Source organism: Lolium perenne, chromosome 5, assembly GCF_019359855.2.
Source record: "Lolium perenne isolate Kyuss_39 chromosome 5, Kyuss_2.0, whole genome shotgun sequence".
Lineage (NCBI taxonomy): Eukaryota > Viridiplantae > Streptophyta > Magnoliopsida > Poales > Poaceae > Lolium > Lolium perenne.
The window spans coordinates 236,912,404-236,933,598 of NC_067248.2; the positions used below are offsets into that span (position 1 = coordinate 236,912,404).

General features: G+C 44.2%; 1 long non-coding RNA gene across 1 annotated transcript; it reads right to left on the reverse strand.

Moving 5' to 3' along the window:
- Positions 1–4,293: 4,293 nt before the first annotated feature.
- LOC127298299 (uncharacterized) lies at positions 4,294–5,404 on the reverse strand. The gene is made up of 2 exons (XR_007849700.2): positions 4,978–5,404; positions 4,294–4,868 (listed from the first exon to the last, which is right to left on the reverse strand). It is a non-coding gene; the product is annotated as an uncharacterized lncRNA (long non-coding RNA).
- Positions 5,405–21,195: the final 15,791 nt, after the last annotated feature.

Below are 21,195 nucleotides of genomic sequence, written 5' to 3' on the forward strand. Positions count from 1 at the left end.
ATGCTTGTATGGGAGAGAGACACGCTCCGCTGGTTCGTATGAACACATGTGTTCTTAGCTTTTAATTTTCATGGCGAAGGTTGAAACTGCTTCGTTAATTATTATATGGTTGGAAACGGGAAATGTTACATGTAGTAATTGGTAAAATGTCTTGGATAATTTGATATTTGGCAATTGTTGTGCTCATGTTTAAGCTCTTGCATCATATACTTTGCACCTATTAATGAAGAAATACATAGAGCGTACTAAAATTTGAATTGCATAATTGGTCTCTCTAAGGTCTAGATAATTTCTAGTAAGAGTTTGAACAACAGGGAAGACGGTGTAGAGTCTTATAATGTTTACAATATGGCTTTTATGTGAGTTTTGCTGCACCGGTTCATCCTTGTGTTTGTTTCAAATAAACCTTGCTAGCCTAGCCTTGTATCGAGAGGGAATACTTCTCATGCATCCAAAATCCTTGAGCCAACCACTATGCCATTTGTGTCCACCATACCTACCTACTACATGGTATTTCTCCACCATTCCAAAGTAAATTGCTTGAGTGCTACCATTAAACAATTCAAAATTTATTACCTCTGATTTGTGTCAATGTTTTATAGCTCATGAGGAAGTATGTGGTGTTTATCTTTCAATCTTGTTGGGCAACTTTCACCAATGGACTAGTGGCTTCATCCGCTTATCCAATAATTTTGCAAAAAGAGCTGGCAATGGGATTCCCAGTCCCAAATTAATTAATAAAAATAGACACCTCCATGGTATGTGATTGTTGGACGGCACCCGAAGGATTCGGTTAGCCATGGCTTGAGAAAGCAAAGGTGGGGAGGAGTGTCATCATAATAAAACTAAAATAAAAAGGCACTCCTTCATGGTATGAGATTGTTGGCAGGCACCCGAGGATTCGGTTAGCCATGGTTTTTGAAAGAAAGGTTGGAAGGAGTGCCACCCAAAAATAAAATAAAATGGGAGCCGCTCTTTGAAGGTTTGTCTGGCAAGGGGGTTAGAGTGCCCACTACCATTCGTTGACAACAACATACACCTCTCAAAACTTTACTTTTATACTCTCTTGTTGTTTTCAAAATCAAAGCTCTAGCACAAATATAGCAATCGATGCTTCCCTCTGCGAAGGGCCATTCTTTTACTTTTATGTTGAGTCAGTTCACCTATTTCTCTCCACCTCAAGAAGCAAACACTTGTGTGAACTGTGCATTTTGATTCCTACATACTTGCATATTGCACTTGTTATATTATTCTACATTGACAATATCCATGAGATATACATGTTACAAGTTGAAAGCAACCGCTGAAACTTCATCTTCCTTTGTGTTGCTTCAATACCTCTACTTTGAATTATTGCTTTATGAGTTAACTCTTATGCAAGACTTATTGATGCTTGTCTTGAAGTACTATTCATGAAAAGTCTTTGCTATATGATTCATTTGTTTACTCATGTCATTTACATTGTTTTGATCGCTGCATTCATTACATATGCTTACAATAGTATGATCAAGGTTATGATGGCATGTCACTCCAGAAATTATCTTTGTTATCGTTTACCTGCTGGACGAGCGAAACTAAGCTTGGGGATGCTGATACGTCTCCGACGTATCGATAATTTCTTATGTTCCATGCCACATTATTGATGATATCTACATGTTTTATGCATACTTTATGTCATATTTATGCGTTTTCCGGAACTAACCTATTGACGAGATGCCGAAGGGCCAGTTGCTGTTTTCTGCTGTTTTTGGTTTCAGAAATCCTAGTAAGGAAATATTCTCGGAATCGGACGAAATCAACGCCCAGCATCTTAGAATCCCCGGAAGCATCCAGAACACCCGAGAGTCGCCAGAGTGGACCCACAGGGGGCCCAGGAGGTAGGCCGGCGCGGCCCAGGCCTTGGCCGCGCCGCCCTATCATCTCACCGCCTCTTCGACCCTCCGACTCCGCCTCTTCGTCTATAAAAAGGTCCCTGACCTAAAACATCGAGACGGAAAAGCCACGGTACGAGAAACCTTCCAGAACCGCCGCCATCGCGAAGCCAAGATCTGGGGGACAGGATTCTCTGTTCCGGCACGCTGCCGGGACGGGGAAGTGCCCCCGGAAGGCTCCTCCATCGACACCACCTCCATCTTCATCACCGCTGCTGTCTCCCATGAGGAGGGAGTAGTTCTCCATCGAGGCTCGGGGCTGTACCGGTAGCTATGTGGTTAATCTCTCTCCCTATGTACTTCAATACAATAATCTCATGAGCTGCCTTACATGATTGAGATTCATATGAGTTTTGTATCACTATTTATCTATGTGCTACTCTAGTGATGTTATTAAAGTACTCTATTTCTCCTGCACGGTGTAATGGTGACAGTGTGTGCATCGTGTAGTACTTGGTGTAGGTTATGATTGTAATCTCTTGTAGATTATGAAGTTAACTATTGCTATGATAGTATTGATGTGATCTATGCCTCCTTCATAGTGTGATGGTGACAGTGTGCATGCTATGTTAGTACTTGGTGTAATTGCAATGATCTATCATGCACTCTAAGGTTATTTAAACATGAATATCGAATATTGTGGAGCTTGTTAACTCCGGCATTGAGGGTTCGTGTAATCCTACACAATTAGTGGTGTTCATCATCCAACAAGAGAGTGTAGAGTATAGCATTTATCTATTTGTTCTGTTATGTGATCAATGTTGAGAGTGTCCACTAGTGAAAGTATAATTCCTAGGCCTTGTTCCCAAATACTGTAATCATCGCTGCTTGTTTACTGTTCTACTGCATCTGTACTGCCTGCAATATTACCACCATCAACCACACGCCAGTTGTAGCATCAAGCTATTTTCTGGTGCCGTTACTACTGCTCATATACATTCATACCACCTGTATTTCACTATCTCTTCACCGAACTAGTGCACCTATACATCTGACAAGTGTATTAGGTGTGTTGGGGACACAAGAGACTTCTTGCTTTGTGGTTGCAGGGTTGCTTGAGAGGGATATCTTTGACCTCTTCCTCCCTGAGTTCGATAAACCTTGGGTGATCCACTTAAGGGAAACTTGCTGCTGTTCTACAAACCTCTGCTCTTGGAGGCCCAACACTGTCTACAAGAATAGAAGCACCCGTAGACATCAGTCATCTGCATTGTAGAAGCTAGGACAATTTGTGTATATAAGCAACCATTGGTAGCTATTGATTATGTTATGTTAAACCTTTCTTTACACTCGAGCCTCGAATATATTTCGGATTCATTGTTATTTCGAGAACAATTATCCTCTGCCACTGGATCATTTATCTTGATGTGGAGCACTTACTATCTGCATCATCCTGATCCTAACAAATGCTAAGATACTAAGATCAATGTGTGAACTATAGGTCTTTCAATCCGCCATAATGCATACAATCAAATGTACACTCAAAGATAGCTAAAGGTAACTAAAACTAACCATCCATACGAAAAAAGGTACTACCACGGGCGTGTTTCCTATCCCTTTTTTGCATTCAAAGGCATTGCTCTTTTTTCCAGGCTTTGCTCTTTGTTCAAGGCATCACGTTTTCTGTTCCTTTTTGGATTCCAGTTTTTGCTGCCTAGGGAATTTAGATGGCTGACCCTGAAGTGCACGTACTGGCATTACTCTTTTACTGAAACGATGTGTTGGTTCATGCATAATTTATCCTCACATGCTGCCCACTACTCAGTGTGGCTATACAGGCTGATGCTATCCTAGATGATGTGTTTTCTACCTAGATGTTTTCGTGGTGAGTCTATAAATTACGCATCAGACTATTTGTTTTTGTCTTATACGCAATATATGACCTGGTTATTTGAATTCCATTGCAGGAGCTGAAGTATAATCAGGGAATTAGCTTCAGAAGGCTATAAATGCGAGCTGTACCCTAGACAATTGGTGCAGTCATAGATACAACTTATTTAGTATAAATCACATTACCTCTAAATATGTATGCTTTATATTAACAGCTGGTGTTATGGCGCAGTCAGTAGTTTTTGTACTTTGTGCTGCTCTACATAGACGAGCATACTGAAGGATATCTCTAATCTTATCTGGGTTTGTGTTACTTTTGATCGTTGTAATCAGTTCACTTACTAAAACGCCATGGCTAATAAGCATTTAATTTTTTTGCTTTGCTTCTCCACTTTTAGCTTATTCATATAAGCACAAAGAATAGAACTGACCATATTAAGCAAGAGGGAAAAAAGGGAACATCATAGTTATTCTCTCTAGCTCAGCAAAGAGACTTCAGAGCTAATTGATGCAATCATCTGGTGTACATGTGTAAAGTAAATTCGATTTTATTACCTAAACAAAGACGAACATACCAATATCAGCTCCGTATAGTTAATTTCTGCCATTCATCTTTGATTTCAATTCATTCATACGCGCACGAAAACAGAATACAGTGCACCAAATAAACTAAAGATGAAACCGGAAGAGACAATTTTCTCATCCTCTAATTACGACAGAAGAATTTGAAACTGGCTTGGCCAATCAGATAACATATACGAAAGAAATTGCTTTCAGTGGCCTAAGAAAGAGGAACATACCAGCTATGTGCCTTCATTTCCTTCCCTTGCAAATTGAAATTGATCGGTAAAGTTGATGGGACATAGCATCTCGGTCCGGCGTCCCATTCGAGCTTTGAACCCTCGCGTCACTGCCCTTTAATCATGATAGCATGCAACTTCTTACAATCAATGCTATGTACGAATGGCATGTTTAACTTCCCAACGGGTTAACATCTTGGAAGATAATTATAAAGAATAAAACAAGAGTCCGAACTGATTCCTTCGTGCTGCTGGCTGCTTGATCATGTCATAGTGATTTTTCTGAGGTTCAGTGCCTCAATAATCTCTGGAGAAAAAGAGAATGAACAAATCACTCAGAGAAAGGAGAAGTAAACTCAACACAAATGCCAGTAGATGTGCAAAATTAGTGAATGAGTACAAGTAAAGGAAGAAACCTCTGGGTTCTGTCCAAAAAGGAGGAGCAGCACATCAGCAGAAACAATAGCAGCACCACGTGGTTCTGTGTTCTGCTCCTCGCTCTACACAATGGGTGGACCTACCGCCTGTGGCCATAGCGCCTGGAAAGGCTGCTGCGACTACCTTCGCCGAGCAGCCACAGATCGGACGCGGTGGCTACCGTCTCCAAGGATGCCGCAGTGGCGCATCCAGCTCTGATTCTAGCGCTTGGCTGCCGCCGAAGGGTGTGCGTCCCCCTTCGTGTAAGAGGCGGTGGCGGGGCGTACCCTCAGCTTCTGGTGCTTCGAGGCTTGCCGATGCGTGACCGCTTTGCCCCCGACCCCGAGCAAAGGTCTGCAAGGCGGACAAGGGCTGTCAAAAGAAGCCCATGGCGGCAGTGAGCCAGTGACAAAGCGGCAGTACATGCCAGGGGGTGTATGGTCGTGTACTCGCCCGCTACGTTGCACGGATACTTCAGAAAACTCACGTATCCGTATCGGATACAGCCGGATACCCGGATACGTATCGGATACCTGTGGATACCTATCACGCACATAGTAGCTGATTTTCCTCTTTTTTTTTAAAAAAAAAAACTAGACCGATACTTCAGAGCTAGATGGAGAAGCGACTAAGAGAGCGCTGGAGTTGTGAAGCTTTTATGCAAACAACCTATAGGTTTCGGTTTCGATGTGCAAAAGCAAACCATTTCTATTGGAAACATTCCTATAATGAATTCCTTAGGAACCTTTATTATAAATGGAATATACCGAATTGTGATCAATCAAATATTGCTAAGTCCTGGTATTTACTACCGCTCGGAATTAGATCATAAGGGAATTTCTATCTACACCGGGACTATAATATCAGATTGGGGCCTATATGGTAGTTTTCTGGTAAAAAATCAGTAATTTATATATATCTTATTAATAATTATATGTATACAAACGTATCCCCGTATCCGTGTTTTTGGAAAATCGATGTATCGGCGTATCGTGGTATTCGTATCCGTATATGTATCGCTGTATCCACGCAACCTAGCTCGCCCGTGCGGATGGATGGCTACGCCAGTCGGAATTGGGGCGATGGTGGCCGCGGCTTCACGAGAGAGAGAGCGAAAGGGGATCGGAGTGGGGAGAAAGCTGATGAACATGCGTGTCACTGTTGGGGTGCATACTTATGTGACAAAAGAAATCAGAAATGAGAGACTAGGATTGTGCTTTCTTTGACAGATTAGGACTGTACGTGCGTCTGTACCCTGTTTGTGCTTATCTGACATTGTTTCAGAAGTACAAATCACTTAATCAGTATAAATCGATCCATTTTATTACCAATGAATAATCTTCCAAAAATATATGAATATTCAGCATGGACGTGCTTCCAAAAAAGAAAGAAAGAAATGGTTGTGCTTCCCTACATGGAACTTAACTCCAAAACATGATATTCTTCATCAAAACTATATAAATAGTTATGTTGTATTTTTCTAGCACAACTAATTGTGTTCTATCTTAAAAGAAATAACTATGAGATCAAAGAAATCTTATAATCCGTAGAAAGTTACACCCACATGACCTAGAGGGATTATGATAAATGATATATCAGAATGCATCAACAGATGATCACCTATGAGTACAGTCCTGCACTGTATCACACCTTTCTAATATTTGTTTTCGTAGCACTCTTTTGTGCATACCAAAGAAGCCCGCTTAATCAAAATGGTATAGATATCTGATTTATATATTGCTGCTGCTAGCCTACTACCTAATCCCCCTCTCATTTATTTGTTTTGTATCACTCTTTCATACATACCAAAGAATCCTGCTTAATTAAAATGCATCTTTCAGGCATTATCACTCAGCAATACTGCCAGAAATCTTTTATAAACCATAGATACATCCTGACAGGCGCGGCGTGCCGCCGCGCCAAGGCATCCTAGTGTGTTTTTATTGTCAATGCCTTTGGAGTGCGCGGATGCCCTCTGGCTTGTGTACGTTGGCACTGAGATGAAGCAAACTCACCGGCCACATCGTCATTCTATTATTCTAATTACTATCCTAATCGATTGATCGGTCCTAAACTGCTAACCTTTAATTGTTGATTTGGTGTCATGCATGTGAGGTGAGAGCATGAGAGGCCTTATCGAAGCATTGGAAAATTAACTCTTTCTTTCTCAAGCATGCATGATGATGCATCAGATACAAAATAGTATGCTTCTTCCATATGCATAAAAGAAATCGGGCAAGGTAGTCAAAAATATTGTTTTTGTGCTCAAGACTAATTAATACAACATTTATTTATATCTTGCCCTCTTGCAAAAAAATGTGTGGCGCATTGTCAACATGACCTTTAATGATAAAGTACAAATCCGAGCAGGTGTTTGTGCTTTACTTTGGGCCATATGAAACATACAGAATGATTGTATTTAGTCCCGGTCGGTAACAATGCAAAATTAACCTCCTCTCACTAGTAGAAAAACGGACATCAGTCCCGGTCGGTAACTGCCTTTAGTCCCGGTTGGGCCTAAAGGGTCTCCACGTGGCTGGGCTCGAGAGCTCGGGGTGGAGGGGCTTTAGTCATCTCACTAAAGTCCTCCACGCGTCAAGCGCTAGAATATGGCCGCTGCCGCGGTAGAGAAATGGGCCCTTTCTCTGTCGCGACAGAAGTTTAGGGTTTTAGTATGGTGTTTTCCTTCGATTAGGGTTTTATGTTTTTCATTCAACTCGACGCTACTACATACAACAATGAAGGAACCATTACACAACATCGTCATGAATACAGTACACGGTTTGTTTGAGTCAGTACGTTTTAGCCACTCCCATCTCGCTCTAAGGGTGAGAACCTGCAACCTCAAATCCTTGACGCCAAGAGGTCGAGAAATGCTCTCCCAAGCAACCATAAACTGTCATCCGTTAATATCTTTCTTCCCAATCTAAAAAAAAAGCTCTTAACCATTTAGACACCTCCTCTAGCAACCAAACCGGAGCATTCTGAACAAGGACCAGGTGAATGGGTGTCCCGTTGATCAGGTACTACGTATTTGATTAGGATCAACCTGCCTGCTCGAGCGATCATGCCTTGTTGCCACGTCGGGACACAAATGGATGGCTGCATCAAGCAGAGGTTGCTAATCTTCTTTCGTCAGTGGCCAAAGCGCTAACTGAAATCCCAAGTATTTGATCGAGAAGTTTGCAAGATCACAACCAAGTTCTCTCGTTACTCTCTCACCATCACCAGGCCCCTCTCTTATCAAAGTATAGTTGTGGTTTTTCTGTAATTCACTCCCAGATGCTTCATGAACAGATTAAGTATCTCCTTGATTGCTCACAACTCCTGCACATCTGGTTTGAAGAACAAGATAACATCATCAGCATAAACGGATATGCATTGTAAAGGGGAAACTCTAGCAACTGATCCTCCACTTCTTTAGCAATAACTCTGGTAAGAATCTCCATCCCAGCGACAAAAAACATAGGCGAGGTGGGGTCGTGTTGTCCAAACCCTCTGACATGTTGAATCCTAGCGCCAGGAACGCCATTGACTGAAACACTGGTGTTGGCCGTTATCAGTTTATCACAACAGCGCAACCCACTTTAGAAAAAGCTCTCCAAAACCTATGAGTTTCAAAACCTCAAACAAGAAGGCCGAGGTGATCAAATGAAAGGCTGCGAAAAGTCAAGTTTTAAAAGAACACATGGCTGCTTCCTTTGATTTATCCTCCTAGCAACCTGACGCACAAGCACAAAATTGTCGTGCAGCGGCCTGCCTTAACAAGCGCCGACTGATTGATACTGACAATGTCACCTAACCTCCCTCTCAGTCCGTTAGCAATCAGTTTAGAGAACAACTTTGAAAAACTATGGAGTCCAAACTGATTGGCCGGTAGTCACCAATGTCCGCGACATCATGGCGCTTGGGAATAAGGGTGATTATAACACGATTGAGCCTCGCGAAACCTCTGCCGTCCCCTGCCCCCAACTTAAGCAGGCCAGCGATGATGTGTCTCTTAATAAACGGCCAAGCTCTCTGGTAGAATGCACCACAAAAACCATCCAGACCTAGCGCCCTTAATGACTCCCAGACTTCTTCAATGAAAAGCCCTCAAGAACATGAAGATCCAGCGGTTGGATGCCGATAGCATCATTTACACCATGGTCTGTGTTTTGAATCGAGCCCAGCAACTCCCAGAGCCACCTAAACTGCCATTGACTATATCCTCTCATCCCTTTCAATACAGGGTCAAACCCCCTCAATTCCCATGAAACAGAGCAAGGCCTCGGTAGGAATCGTTATCGGGATAGCTGTTACCTCCTGTTCGTCCTCAATCCAGTGGTCAGGTGGTAACAGTTTGGTCGATGCTTTGTGCCTGAACTTCAAACGCGTGACAATGATTTGAGCACTACAATTTCTGCGTCGCATACACTCAGACTGACCTAAAAGCAGTAATACCAGTACTTATGTGCTTCATTCAAAATATTTATGGCACTGTATGCACAGCAGAATCTCGTTAGTAGAAGTAGCTTTCTATAAAGCTGGAATTAGAAGCCCCCTTTCTAAACAAAACATTATGCTATATGAAGCACCTAGTGAAGGTGAAGAAGAAGCATTCTACTGGTTCCATGTCAAAATAAAAATGAAAAACATTATGCTGGTAGAATACTGCCACCACATTGGCTGCCGTGTTCGTCAGCACATTGGCTCATACGTACCATGATCAGCTTACCAAGGCCTCTCTCCTCAGGGCACTGCAATAATAAACTCTGAATACACTCTCATGAACTCCTAATCACAACCTATTATTTCAATTAACTCAAGACAAAAAAAAGTAGACCAACCAGGCACTGACACATAGTAGCATTGTTCAAAGACAGAACGATCAAGAAACTAGTCAGAATATGAGCCCTTCTACATTTGCAACACTCAGTTAGCTAATAGATCACATTCAGAAGAGAACAACATTCAGAACACACAAGTTAGAGAACAGTAACAGCAACTAACATGATATATCATTTTTTTTTCTCTTCGGCCATGGGACAGGGTGTTTATTAGATAGGAACAATGTCTTTACAATCAGCAGCGAGCAGCTATGTAATGACAGGTGGTGACTAGAGCTGAAGTAACCGCAGCATCTACACCACCCTTTAGCTAACTGAGCTAGACAGACTATGAGCTACTCTGTTACATCCCCTGTTTACAAGAGAAAACCGATCATCAGGCATCAGTCTACTTGACTCCTTTACCATTTCATACAACAGTGTGGGGTACTTGGAACCAATTACAAATAAATACCACACGTACACCCCTTGTTGCATCACACCTTCAGCAGATTGCTTGATTAGCAGATAAATAATGCCACACGTACACCCCTTGTTGTTTCAGCAACATTGTTCTTATTCTTGAAAGGGATGACACCAGCCATCACGGAGGATTCTCTATGCTGTAAGCACAGCTCCCACTGCTTCAGATTGTGTTCTAGCATATCTGAACAGGTTAGGTAGTTCGTTTTCCTTCAGCTCACTCTGTGTTCCTCTCAGCCTCGGAATGGAAACTTCAGAATCCTGTGCAACAATCCTCTGCCACAGCTCGCTCCAAGTAGGGCGCAAATAGCAGTACTCGTGGAACATGAGCCCTCTCGTCCACTCGCGGTGCCGGCAGTAGGTGGCCAGATGATCAGCGAGGGTGAAGGGCCGCACAGAGGTTGGGAGCACACCCTTCCTAATGTCTTGTGACTGGTGTACCGTCACTGTGCTCTCCATCGAGCCATCGTCAAGTGAGTACACACTGACGGGGTGCTCACCAGGCATGGCGAGGTAGATAGAGTTGCTGCCAATACAAGGGAGATCCCTGGACGAGACGGACAAGCACCGGTCACGGCTGATGAACAGGGCCCGGTCGCCAAGGCTGGTTACCCGTGTGAGCTCCTGGCGGGGGAGATCAACCCTGAAGATTGTGCAGGTTAGCGAGTCATCAACGTGCCCGGCAGCTCTGTGCAGGACGACAACAAGCATTGCTCCCATGGACTCCACAAGGAAGTAGATGCAGCGCTCAGGGTGACCAAGCTCCTTTGGTACTTGGGCAACCACCGGACTGGCAAGTGGATCATCACGAGGATACACCCGCACCAGCTGCCTCCCAGCTCATGTCACGCCATAGAGCCCACCATTGAACGGCAATGTGTTGGAGAACTGGATACGAGTGTGGATGATCTTCCAGCCCTTGTTGCCGGGCTGCGCGCAGATCACGACTGGCATGTTGGGGAACCAGATCACGACAGCAATGGAGCTGGGGCTGGCGACGCAGACGGTGGCGTTCATCCAGACGATAGAGTCCATGGTGACTGATTTCTGCTTGCTGAACACGAAGTGAACGAATGTGGCGAGTTGGGGCAGTTCGACGACAACGCCGGTGAAGGGGTGGACCACGCGGATGACAGCGGCGCGGGTGTCGAGCAAGATTAGGAGGCCGTCCGTGATGCCGACGATCCGGTGCCCCCGGAGAACCGGCAGGCTGAGCCGGCGGATCCTGCTTGTGGCGGTGTGGAAGAAGGTGATCGCGGCGTCCTCGACCGGGCGGACGCCGTTGCCGTCGCAGAGCGCGACCCAGCCGCGCGGGTGGAAGCGGCGGTCGGCCAGCGTGGCGTCCCGCGGGGTAGCCGTCGACGTGCGCCAGTGCGAGCACACGGAGCGGAACCGCATGTACTCCGTGACGTCCTCGGCCAGCAGCCGCTCGGCGATGAGGTTGGTGATGTCGGGGTGGAGCGAGGTCCAGTCCGGCGACTCCGCCGGCGCCCGGCGCTTGCGAGGGAACGCGTCGGCATCGCCGTAGGCCTTGCGCTTGCCACCGGATACCGGCGCCCCCATCCTCTTCCCCTGTTGGCCGACCCTCCGTCCACACTCCGCCGGCGCCGGAATCAAAAAAGGAGAGAGCTTTCCCCCGGAAACGAGACCTAGATCTCGCGAGAGCGAATATAAATTACCTAGGCCAGTAGATTACCTCGCCTCAGACACGGGCGCACCCATGCCGCCCCTGATAATATATAGAGACGCTGGGCAGTAAGCACCGCCCAGAGATGCAATCCGTCTCCGACTCCAGCAAGGAATCCGATGTTCCGAAGTTGGAAACTCGACTCGGGCGATTAGATCGAGAGGCAGCCGCGTCGATCCTGTCCGATTCAGCCTCGGGGCGCGTGGGAGGTGGGTGGGGAGGGGTTGCTCGCCGCCGTTGTGTCGCCTGGGCTTGACAGTTGAACGGCGAGGTTAGTGCAGGGGTGGAAGATGGAATGGTAGAGGGGGCAATGCTCGCATAGAATTATTTTCCGGCCCGTAGGCCTGTTTTTTTGCAGCCTCACAAGGAATTTTCGGGAGGAAGGCTATACATACACCAAGGAATTTTCCAAAGTCCTCTCTCCACTTTTGGTTTCCTTCATTAATTCGTTCCATGGTAATTGTCGGATAGCCAAGAGGGATCACCGGATCAGATTTTATATAAAACGGGTATTATACTTTCTTTTAGGAAAATCAGTTTAGTGTTTCGGTCTTACAAAAAAAGTATTAGTTGGAAAAGTGCCTTTGACACATAAGCACTTGTTCTTCCGGGTTTTTTTTTAACTAAAAACTTATTTTTGAGACTCCTATTTTTTTTAACTAAATATGCACATACATATACCCATTTCTAAGGTATGGTATAAATTTGAGGGAAATATATGTTGTATTTTAAACTATGCAAAATAGATAATTTTCTCGCAAAGATGCGAGTTTTCAAACCTATACATACAGCCACAAATTTATTTATTTCCACCGATAAATACAACACAATTTCTACTAAAATTCCGCACGAGTATTCATGATATGTATATATATTCATGTAACAAGTTATATGTTTTTTTCTAAATTACATAAATATATTTTTCAAATATTTTTAAAACTAGGAAAACTGATGCTCAGGTGCACCAAATATGCTTCCGTCTTAGTTGCGTCTGATTGAGCCCACCGATCCATCAAAGTATACAGGTATTACGTTTTCGCAAACATCATTAATATCATTCTTTCTCAAAATGCAAAAATGTGCGTTTATGATATAGCTAAACACAATCACTGTCACCATGCGCAAATTAGTCTTAGTGTGACTTCTTTTAGGCTTCTACCCCAGCTTTTAGGTCCCAAACAGAAGCCTAAAAGATCAGGCATGCGCAGCTTCCTCCCACCGTGAAACTCATTTTCTGTGTGTAGCTAGAATCTGGCCCCGAGCAGTTTCTAAGGAGTTTCACGAGCTTCTCCCCCGAACCCGAATCGGTATGCACCTCTACCTTTCTTGTTGCTTCCATTTTACATCAGGACTGCCATTCCAGAGAATAACGTTTGGGCAATTAGAAAATTAAAAAAAGAAAAAATTAAGGAAATACATTTGTACACCCAAGCATGGGTGTGGGTGCTTCCACAACCATTGGATGTTTGGAGATTCGGATAAGATATGAGGTGAGAGAAATCATATTACTCTATTTCCTTCCATTTTGCAAAGCTGGTGGGTCCCATCAACACATGGCCGGCTCTCTAGTCTTTTAGCCTACACTTGCTGAATTGCACAGGACAGGAGTATGGAACCTTGCTTTTGCACCATGTCCAATCAAATCAGTATGGACACGATACCTCACCCCTGGAGTCACGGTGAATCCTTTTTTTTTTCGAGAGCACGCGGAAAGCGTGCCTTATCTTTATAGAAGGGAGAAAACACAACATGTACAAGAAAGCACAAAAGTGCTGAGACACACCCACACCACCCCTCCGCCTAGGCCTACTCTCTCGCTATATCTAGCCTCCCTCCTCTCTTGGATCTCTCCCAAAGGTGGAACTCCTGTCTAATCTCACCCACCATCAGCTCCACGGATTTCTGCTCGCGGATGTTGCCAAAAGCCCTAGCATTTCTTTGCTTCCAGATCGTCCATGCCGTGCAAATAACCATGGAATCAAAACGCCTCCTATCGCATCTCCTCACTCGCTTCCGTGCTTCAGTCCACCAGCGCTGTAAATTCCCAACAAAACCTGGGTCCGCGATCTGCAGCTCTGCACTGTGTAGCACTCTGCACCACACCTGTCTGGAATATGGGCACAGAGTCAGGATATGGTCAACGTTGTCCTCCTCCTGCAAACATGTGTAGCATGCATCAGGGCGGTCCTGTAGACCGTGTCTCGCCCTCCTATCCAATGTCCAGAGCCTGTACCTCAAAGCCAACCAAGCGAACATCTTGCCTTTCATGGGTGAAAAGGAGCCCCACACCGGCTTACTCATACTCCAACGGACGCTCCTAGCACAGAGCATCTTATATGTGTCTCTAGCCGAATAAACGCCTGAGCTCGCACCTTTCCACTCAATGCGGTCAGCACTCAGGACGTCTCTCTCCACCGTTTCCACGGCCTCCCACAGACGCAGGCATTGTGTCCAAAGCTCCGCTGTCATCTCCCCTTGTATGTCATCGATCCATCCCTCGTCCTCTAGTGCCTCCGCCACACGGCGGGTATTCTTCCTCCTAGTCGGGACCATGGCGCACACCTCAGGTGCTAAATCCTCCGCAGTGAAACCATCTATCCATCTATCCCTCCAAAAGTAGGTGAGCTGTCCATTCCCCACAACGAAACGCGCTAAGCTCTGGAACACACCATCGGCTTCCGGATCATTTAGACCCGGAAGACCTTGCCACGGTCTCTCCTGGTCCGTGCGTCTCAGCCAGTGCCATCTAACTCTAAGGGCAAGACCCTGCAGCCGGAGGTCCTTGACTCCCAGCCCCCCAAACTGCTTTGGTTTACAGATGCTCCTCCATGCAACTAGGCACTGCCCCCCACGAACTTCGCTTTTGCCAGCCCAAAAAAATGCTCTCATCCATTTGTTTATTTCCTCTAAAAGCCACAAGGGGGCCTCCGCCACCACCATTTGGTGAACTGCTCTGGCCGCCACCACAGAGTTAACCAGGACCAACCTCCCTTCCCGCCGAATAAGCCCCCTCTGCCAGGCCGGGACACAGGTGATGACCCGATCTAGCAGCGGCTGCCACTCCGCCTTGGTTAGGGGACGAAGCGCCAGCTGGAGCCCCAGGTATCGGATTGGGAATGCTGCTAGCTCACAACCAAGAACCCTAGCCGTCCTCTGCTCCTCCTCCAAGGTACCACGAATCAGGGTGGCTGTCGTCTTTCCAAAGTTTACGTGCAGCCCCGAGGCCTCTCCAAAGAGACTCAGAATGTGTCTCACCGCCAGAAGCTCCTGCATCTCCGGTTTCAGAAACAACACTACATCATCCGCATAGACCGAAATCCTCTGTATGGGGGAAATAGAGGCCAAGCTCCGAAACAACCCCGCGTTAACCGCCTTGATGACCATCACAGAGAGGACCTCCATTGCCGCAACAAACAGCATGGGGGATGTGGGGTCGCCCTGTCTCAACCCACGCGCATGATAGATGCGGTCACCTGGAACACCGTTCACCATCACCCTCGTGTTAGCTGTATACAACAGCAGCGCAATCCACTTCAGGAACCTGTCGCCAAAGCCCATTCTCCTGAGCACCTCAAAAAGGAAACTCCAGGAAATAGAGTCAAAAGCGCGCGCAATGTCCAGCTTTAGGAGCACTCCGGTCTGTCTCCTCATGTTAATCTTCCTAGCCACTTGCCTCACTAGCATGAAATTATCGTGTAAGCTCCGGTGTTTTATAAAGGCCGACTGGTTCATGCTCACCAGCTCTCCAAGCCTTGGGCGTAGGCGGTTCGCAATTATCTTCGAGAAGAGCTTTGCGAAGCTATGTACTAGGCTTATAGGCCTAAAATCCTTTATCTCCAACGCCTCAGGCTTTTTAGGTATCAAGGTGATAAGCGCTCTGTTCAGCCTGGAAAAGCCTCTGCCATCTCCCACTCCAAGTTTCATGAGTCCCGCGAGGATATCCCCCTTAATGATTGGCCACGCTCTCTGGTAAAAAGCCCCGGTGAAACCGTCCGGACCCGGCGCCCTATCGCTAGGCATCTCGCGTATCGTGTTCCAAACTTCCTCCTCGGTGAACATATCATCTAGCTCCCTAAGGTCCGTGACAGGAATGTTTAAGGCCTCCAGATTCACCGTGTGCTCACGCGTTTGGATGCTTCCTAAGAGCCTCTCAAACGCCTCCGTGAACACCTCATTCTTGCGCTCTTGCGTTGTTGCCATCTCTTCTCCTACTCTCACGGCGGCAATATAATTCTTTGTTCTCCGACCATTTGCCACCGCATGAAACAACTTGGTGTTCGCATCTCCCTCCCGGAGCCATCTCAGCCTCGATCGTTGCCTCGCGATGGTTCGCTCAAGGGATGCCAGCCCAAGCACCACAAGCTTTAGCACTTTTCTTAACCACGCCTCTGCCGGCGAAAGCGCTCTCGACTCTTGTGCAACGTCAAACCTCAAGATGAGGGTATTCGCCATAGCGATCTTAAGCTTTATATTCCCCACCTTCTTCTTGATACGTCTCCAACGTATCCATAATTTCTGATGTTCCATGCTTGTTTTATGACAATACTTACATGTTTTGCTTGCACTTTATGATGTTTTTATGCGTTTTCCGGAACTAACCTATTAACAAGATGCCACAGTGCCAGTTCCTGTTTTCTGCTTGTTTTGGTTCCAGAAAGGCTGTTCGGGCAATATTCTCGGAATTGGACGAAATCAACGCCAAACCTCCTATTTTTCCCGGAAGGCTCCAGAACACCGAAGAAGAGTCGGAGAGGGGCCAGAGGGCCACCACACCATAAGGCGGCGCGGCCTGGCCTGGGCCCGCGCCAGCCTATGGTGAGGAGCCCCCAGGCACCCTCCTGCGCCGCCTCTTCGCCTATAAAACCCCTTTCGACCTAAAAACACAGTACCAATGGACGAAACTCCAGAAAGACTCCAGGGGCGCCGCCGCCATCGCGAAACTCCAATTCGGGGACGAAGTCTGTTACGGCACCCTGCCGGGACGGGGAAGTGCCCCCGGAAGCCATCTCCATCGACGCCACCGCCTCCATCATGCTCCGTGAGTAGTTCCCCCATGGACTACGGGTTCTAGCAGTAGCTAGTTGGTATTCTCTCCTCCATGTACTTCAATACAATGATCTCATGAGCTGCCTTACATGATTGAGATTCATCTGATGTAATCGGTGTTGTGTTTGTTGGGATCCGATGGATGATACATTATGATTAGTCTATCTATAAAGTTTGTGAAGTTATTGTTGCTGCAATCTTGTTATGCTTAATGCTTGTCACTAGGGCCCGAGTGGCATGATCTTAGATTTGAGCTCTATACTTATTGCTTAGATTGTATCTACAAGTTGTATGCACATGTCACTGTCCGGAACCAAAGGCCCCGAAGTGACAGAAATCGGGACAACCGGAGGGGATGGCGGTGATGTGAGGGACACATGTTTTCACGGAGTGTTAATGCTTTGCTCCGGTACTCTATTAAAAGGAGTACCTTAATATCCAGTAGTTTCCCTTGAGGCCCAGCTGCCACCGGCTGGTAGGACAAAAGATGTTGTGCAAGTTTCTCATTGCGAGCACGTACGACTATAATTGGAAAACATGCCTACATAATTAATAATCTTGATATTCTGTCTTAATGCTTTATCAATCCTATCAATTGCCCAACTGTAATTTGTTCACCCAACACTTGTCACTTGTTATTGGAGAGTTACCACTAGTGTAGATCGCTGGGAACCCCGGTCCATCTCTCATCATTATATACTTGTTCTACATGTCATTGGAAGTAGTATCAACTATTTTTACGGTGCCATTGCTCTGTGTTACTATTGCTACTGCTCGTATTCTCGTTACTATTGCTCGCATATTCTGCTGCTTTCACATCACCCCTGTTACTAGTGCTTTTCCAGGTGCAGCTGAATTGACAACTCAGTTGTTAAGGCTTATAAGTATTCTTTACCTCCCCTTGTGTCGAATCAATAAATTGGGTTATACTACCCTCGAAGACTGCTGCGATCCCCTATACTTGTGGGTTATCAAGACTGTTTTCTGGCGCCGTTGCCGGGGAGGCATAGCTCTACTCATAAGTTCACCTGGGGAGTACACTCTACATCTCTCTCTGTTTTTATTTTGTTTTATTTTGTTTTGCTTAGTTTACTTTTGTCTAGTTTATTTGTGCTTAGTTTATTTCTGTCTAGTATTACTTTGCTTAGTTTCTTTTTGTCTTGTTTTATTTTCCTCATATACCCAAAAATCCATAAAAATTTGAAAAATCGAAAAATTAAAAACTGCTGTTATGGGAGAACCAACAACCTACTTGGAGCTTATAGAATGTTATAATAATTATAGAAAATCAAGAGCGGGTGAAGTAATGAGTGCTATGATAGAAAAAGTGAATACAATTGCTAAAATCTTGCTTAAACGCCATGATATAAACTGTTGCTCTCAACAGGATACTAAACATCTTAAATTTCAATGTGGCTTTAGTGAGGAATTTTTAATTAAGAACTATAATCGGAATTGCTATATTCATTATGGGTTCGAAGAGGTAGAACAATTTGTCGTATTTATGGGAGCTTCTGAGATCGAATCCTTCATGGTTGAGAATTATGAAACTTGTGTTGTTTGCAAGGACCTTAAAGATTATGTCTCTTCTATCCTTAATTGTTGCATTGAATGCTTCAGTGATAATCCTTATATCATTGACTATAAAGAGAGACTCATTAATGCACAAGAATGCACTCACAATTTGCAGGAACCTATGGAAGAAGAAACTGATGAACCTGAAAGCTCATTGGATGAAAAAGAGGAGGAAATTGATGAACCTGAAAGCTCATTGGATGAAAAAGAAGAGGAGAGCGATGAACAAAAGGAGGAAGAATGGATTAGCTACCCATGCCAACCTTCTAATGAGAGTAACTCTTTATCTCTTACACTATTTGATTGTCCTCCATGCTTACCGAAAGAGGTTGAATGTTATGTTCCTGTGGATTCTCTTGAAATATTACCTATGAGTAAAACTTGTGAGAATAATTATGCTACTGTTATTTATGATAATCCATGCTACTTTGATAAATCTTATGATAATGCTTTGTTTGTGCCTGATGTCGAAATGCATGGTACTAAAGAATTTTGCTTAGCAAATGTTTATGATAAAGGTCTAGATGATGGTCCTATGTTACTTGATAATATTAATTGTACTACTAATGAAAATGGGATTGGAGAGCTCTTGACTTTATCTATGTGTCCCATATCTCTTGAGATTGATCAATCATCTTGTCATATTATTGATAAAAGTGAGTTTGAAAGTTTTAATTCCACTATTTTTGAGCTTGATAAAAATTATATGTTTGTGGATCATGAAAAGTATGCTGCATGTGATAGTTATATTGTTGAGTTTGTTCATGAAGCTACTGAAAATTATTATGAGAGAGGAAAATATGGTTGTAGAGATTTTCATGGTACTAAAACACCTCTCTATATGCTTAAAATTTTGAAGTTACTCTTGTTTTATCTTCTTATGCTTGTCACTTTGTTCTTCATGAATTTATTTGTGTACAAGATTTCTTTGCATAGGAAGCATGTTAGACTTAAATGTGTTTTCAATTTGCTTTTCGATGCTCTCTTTTGCTCCAACTCTTCATTCTTACGAGTGCATCATCAAAACTGCTGAGCCCATCTTAATGGCTATAAAGAAAGCACTTCTTGGGAGATAACCCATGTCTTTATTTTGCTACTGTTTTGTTGTGTCTTGGAAGTTGTTACTACTGTAGCAACCTCTCCTTATCTTAGTTTTGTGTATTGTTGTGCCAAGTGAAGCCTCTAATCGAAGGTTGATACTAGATTTGGATTTCTGCGCAGAAACAGATTTCTATCTGTCACGAATCTGAGCTGTTTTCTCTGTAGGTAACTCAGAAAAATATGCCAATTTACGTGCGTGTTCCTCAGATATGTACGCAACTTTCATTAGTTTTGAGTTTTCTGATTTGAGCAACGGAAGTATTTATTTAAAATTCGTCTTTACTGGCTGTTCTGTTTTGGCAGATTCTGTCTCTGTTTTTTTTGCATTGTCTCTTGTGGACTTTAAGCGAGGTTTTCTAGACGTGGAGAGCTGTAGCTAATGTTTTATTGAGTACTTGCATGTGTCACTACAAGACTAAAAGTGGATTCAAGTTTTTTGAGTACTAACCCCTCTAATGAAGTTTATGAGAAGTTTGGTGTGAAGGAAGTTTTCAAGGGTCAAGAGAGGAGGATGATATATGATCAAGAAGAGTGAAAAGTCTAAGCTTGGGGATGCCCCCGTGGTTCATCCCTGCATATTTCAAGGAGACTCAAGCGTCTAAGCTTGGGGATGCCCAAGGCATCCCCTTCTTCATCAACTTATCAGGTTCCTTCTATTGAAACTATATTTTTATTCGGTCACATCATATGTGTTTTACTTGGAGCGTCTGTGTGCTTTTATTTTTGTTTTGTTTGTGTTTGAATAAATTCGGATCCTAGCAATCCTTGTTTGGGAGAGAGACACGCTCCGCTTTTTCATATGAACACTTGTTCTTCGTTTTACTTTTAATGTTCAATGATAAAAGTTGGAAGCTACAATACTTATTTGGTTGGAAACAGAAAATGCCTCATAATGTCTTGGATAATTTGACACTTGGCAATTGTTTTGAGCTCTCAAGTAGATCATGATTAAGTTTTTTCATGTAGTTTAAACCTATTAGTGGAGAACTACTGTAGAGCTTGTTAAAATTGGTTTGCATGATTGGTCTCTCTTAAGGTCTAGATATTTTCTGGTAAAAGTGTTTGAGCAACAAGGAAGACACTGTAGAGTATTATAATGCTTGCAATATGTTCTTATGTAAGTTTTGCTGTACCGGTTCATACTTGTGTTTGCTTCAAACAACCTTGCTAGCCTAAGCCTTGTACTGAGAAGAAATGCTTCTCGTGCATCCAAAACCTTGAGCCAAAACCTATGCCATATGTGTCCACCATACCTACCTACTAAGTGGTATTTCCTGCCATTCCAAAGTAAATTGCTTGAGTGTTACCTTTAAACAATTCAAAATTTATTACCTCTAATTTGTGTCAATGTTTTATAGCTCATGAGGAAGTATGTGGTGTTTATCTTTCAATCTTGTTGGGCAACTTTCACCAATGGACTAGTGGCTTCATCCGCTTATCCAATAATTTTGCAAAAAGAGCTGGCAATGGGATTCCCAGTCCCAAATTAATCAAACTAAATAGACACTCCTCCATGG